Source organism: Rhea americana, unplaced genomic scaffold (genome assembly GCF_003343005.1).
Source record: "Rhea americana isolate MKP2758 unplaced genomic scaffold, rheAme1 scaffold_194, whole genome shotgun sequence".
In the NCBI taxonomy this organism is placed as follows: domain Eukaryota; kingdom Metazoa; phylum Chordata; class Aves; order Rheiformes; family Rheidae; genus Rhea; species Rhea americana.
The window spans coordinates 246,733-251,005 of record NW_028186083.1 but is presented as its reverse complement, the minus strand read 5'-3'; positions in this window follow the sequence as shown (position 1 = coordinate 251,005).

The following is a 4,273-nucleotide window of genomic DNA, read 5'->3' as shown; positions in this document are numbered from 1 at the left end:
ACCGCTAGACCTTTGCAGAAGCCGTCAGTCAAAGGGGAGCATGTTAAAATTTTCTATGGTGTTTCTTGCTTCCTCTAGATGCTAAATCCACGAATGCCTRCATGATGTGTTATTTATCGTATTATCTACTAGAAGCCTTTTCATGCACGTGCGGTCCTTTAACGTGACATTATTTCTGTGTAAAGAACACGTCCTTGTAACGTTCGCAGAGCTGGTAGTGGCGCAGACGCTCGGGAAGCTGAAGCTGGGAGCAGAGCGACGCGCGAGTCCAGCTCTCCGAGGCGCGCGTGGGGAAGGTCAGGGGGACGTGGAGGCCTCTTCCAGCCTGGCTCCTCACGGGACCTGCCAGAATCTCGTCTCCCCTCTTGCAGAGAGGAGTCTTCCTCCTCTGGTCGTGCCCAGCGATGGAGTAAGTGACCTTGCTGAGCTTATGCAAGACATGGAGGTCGTGCTGTTCTGGTAGTAGTCGAGCCCTTCTGCGTATCCTTCTGCARTCGCGCAGGTGGGGCCTGGTAGCCCCATTTCCCAGAAGGGGAAACTGAGGCACAGAGGAGTTAAATCCCTTGCCGGTGGTCGCACCTGCCATCTGCCTGCCCCAGGCCAAGCCTCGGACAGAGCCGCCCGCCGCGGCCGCGTGGGGCTTCGCTGAGCGCGAAGGGGCTGAGCCGGTCTCGTTTTCTTTCAGGCGCCCCGTGCCACCTGCAGCAGGACGGTGCTGCTCCGTGGCGTGGTGCTACACCAGCCAAACCAGACGGACAAACGGGAGGCAGGCGTGCTGATGGTGGGCTCGGAGACGAGGGCTGCCTGGAGAAGTCAAAGGAAAAATGAAACCTCTGCAAAGAGCAAGTTTTAAAGGGGTCGAAGTTTGCGGGCTGCTGAAGTCGGTGAAGGATTTCTCACTGGCCTGACTGCTTTTGGCTCGTCCTCAGCAAGTCCCAGCTCTGCTTCAGGCCAGCGTGGCATTTCCAGYGCTCTTGTGGCTCTTAAAGATAGCTTCTGCCATTTGCTTCGCTGGGTTATCAATGTTTGCACTAAGTGTTAGGGTGTGTGTACACTCACAGATACRTATATTTCTACTTTGCCGCTATTTTCAGAGGGCTGTGCAAAAACACYTAGGAAATTTGGGGGTTTTGACCCSGTTCCTCGCTCTCTAGCACAGTGGAAGGCCGCGGTGCCTCCCGCGTGAGCCGAGCCGAGGTGGTGCCGCGTCCCGCGCAGCCGGGCCCGGGTGCATCCGCAGCAAGTAACTTCCCTTCTCGACTGCAAATTCCCTCCTGCCCTCTTCTGTACTTGATCTTTGCTGTTACACAAATTGCTGGACGACCAGCCTCCCGCGAGCTCCCCCAGCAGCAGACAACGCCAGCCAAAAAAATAATAACCCCCAGAATTGCAGAATTGCTCATTTTCTTTGTCAATCCCAGAACAAATAGAAGAAATTTTTGAAAAAGCGGCGGCTGCAGCAGCAGCACTGGAACAGATGGTGGGTTTTTTTTTTTTGTGGTAACACTATTTCTCTCTGAGGTTTCTCGCGGCCGGCTCTGCGCAGGCTCAGCCCCTTTCCAAGCTCTCCCCGCGGTAAGTGTGAATGGTGCTGCTGATCTTATGGATATTGATTCCATCTCGCGAAAACGTGTCGCAGCCGAGGGAGYTCGCCCTGCCGCCCTTCAGCCTGCCTGCTGCCGGGAGCCGGCGCCGGCCGAGCGAGCGGCGAAGCCGGCGGGAGCGGGGGGCGGCGGGCCCCCCGGAGCGGGTTTGCTGCTCTCGGTTCGCGGAGGRAACTCTTCAGCTGGCCGCGGCTCCGGGCAGTGGGCGCAGGGGAGGGAGGTGAGCCAGAGCTGCAGCTCGCCGCCCCTGCTCGCCCGCCTCGCTGCAAGGTCACCGGGCTCCTGGCAGGGCTGCGACGGAGAAGGAAGGGCCGCGGCGAGGAGCGCCGGAGCCGGGCGGCGTGCAGGGGCCGGGTGTGCGCCRGCCTCTCCGCCCCGGGGGCCTCCAGCCCCCGCCGACCGGCGACAGCCTGGAGCAATAAAACACCCCCCTGCGCTGGGAGGAAAACCCGTCTCCGCGCGTTGTAGGGCCAAGCTGAAAGGAAAGGCGGCGGGGGAGCCCGGGCTCGGCGCGGGGGCGTCGAGCCGCCGTCTGCTGCGGCCCCCGCGCTGGCCCGCAGGTCTCCGCTCTTGGCCCCGCGCGCGGCTGCGGGTAAACGCGTCGCGCGGCAGCGCAATAGCTGCAGCAGTGGTTTTTGGTCTGCCCGCCTGCGATGATCCCTGTCTTTTCCCTCTCCCATACGGGATTTTTGTTGCTGCTGTTATTACTGTAATTATTCTACAAAAAACAATTAAATCCCGCAAGAGGGAAGCACAGATGGCATTTTTCTCRTTTGCCTCCAGCTTCCGGCCGAAGCCCGGGGTCGGCGCGGAGCCGGCAGCGCTTTCCCGGGGCTCCCGAGGCGCGGCGGGCGCCGGCTTCGCCGGGCTCGGCTCGGTCAGCGGCGGCAGTTTCCGCGCGCCTGTGCAGCGCGGTGGCGTTTTGCACGCTCGCAGCGACAGCGGGGGCCTTTCCCGCCCCGTCCCGGGGCTGCCGCCCCCTCCGCCGGGAAGGGGGCTCGGCCGGGCGCCCTTCTCGCGGCCCTCGGGACCCCGGCTCCGTTTCTCTCCTCCTCGTCCCCCCGCCCGTGAATTCTTGCTGTGATCTGTTAATCTTCACCGAAGCGCTGCGGCCGGGCGGGATGTTATGCACGCACACGAGGCGCGCGCAGAGGCTAATGAAATTGCTGTTTTATCTTGGCTCGCTCGTGCTGCGAGCCGCATTAATAAGAGCTGACGGATTTCAAATAGCTGATCCAAGCTGATCCGGAGCGTGAACGCCGCAATCCCAGCAGCGACGGAGCCGCGCGATGGGATGGGGGCTTTCCGGAGCGCCGTCCGGCGCGGGAACGGCTCCGCCGGAGCCCGGCCCCGGATCGGAGCGGCAGCGCAGGCCGGGCGGCCGCGGCGCTCCCCTCCTCCCGGGAGAGCGGGCGGCCCCGGCCCCGGCTCGCGCCCGCCGCACCAGGGGAGGAAATCCTCGGAGCTGCCGCGGTGCGAGGGGAAATCGCTTCCCTTCGTCCCCTCTATCTGTTCAGCTAAGACTTTGCTTGTTTTTGTATAATTAAAAAGCTTAAAAACAGCTTGTTTCGTATATGAAAAGGAGCACAACATATGGTAGCGACAGAGTTGTTCATAAATATGAATGGTTTTATATTTGCAAAAAAAAAAAAAAGGGAAGCACGTTGCTGAAACCCCGCGTGCCCCGATGGGGAGCGTGGAGCGGGGGCGTCCGTCCCCGGCAGGTGCAATCGCACCGGGCCCTGCTTCGTGCACGCGGAATGACAATCAGTTGTTTTATTTAAAACTTTAATGCCCTCAGGGTGGAAAAAAGGAAAATCAATTTATTCCCTTCACCGGTGTGATTTGTGCCTGCCGCAGGGCTCCCTGGCGCCGCTGGCTCTCTCGGGGCATCGGCAACGGGGAAACTGAGGCAGGATAACGGTCGGGGCCAGATAACTAGAGCACCTGGGGCTCGGGGGAGCAGCTCCGCTCCCGACGGCCGGGCGGCCCCGGGCCGGGGCTGCAAACCGGCGTGCCGCGCGTGGGCACTGCCAGCCGCCAGCCGCGCGAGCCCCGGGCAAGGCTGCCGCTCCGCGGGCTCTGGCTGTGCGAGGAGCGCGAAACCCTGGGGCGGTGGAGGAGCCGGGCTCCGGCGCCACCGCGGGAGAGCCGAGTCCTGGCGCGAGGGTGTCAGCAGGGGCGCGAGGGCTTGTGCTGGAGGGAAGGCAGAACACCGCGAGCGGCGGTTTAACGATAACCGCGTGCTTTTTCCAGCAGTTGCACGCTCCGACTGCCTTCCTTGGGAGACTTCGAGGTGTTTCCTGAGCGTATTAACGAGGCCCTGCAGCCCGCGCAAAAGCGGCGATTATTCGGCCCGTTTTGCACGCCAAGCCCCCGAGGTGCCGGGCGAGCCGCTGGCGGCGGGACCGGGCTGGCGCCGGCTTCGCCCCGCCGCGAACCAGCCCCCGACGGGGCCCCGGCCACGAAGCCCCAGCGAATGCGTCCCGCTGCTCGTTGCTGGCGGAGCGGGGAGCAATCCCCCGGGAATGCCGCTGCAGCCGCTCCGGCGCAGCCGGGGCTTGGGCTCGCCGGCAGCTTCGCCGGGAGGTCGGACGGGAGATTCCCGGGAGCGAGCCGGCCCCCGGCCCTCCGGCACGCGCCCCGCAGTAGCGGCGGCTCTTCGGGCC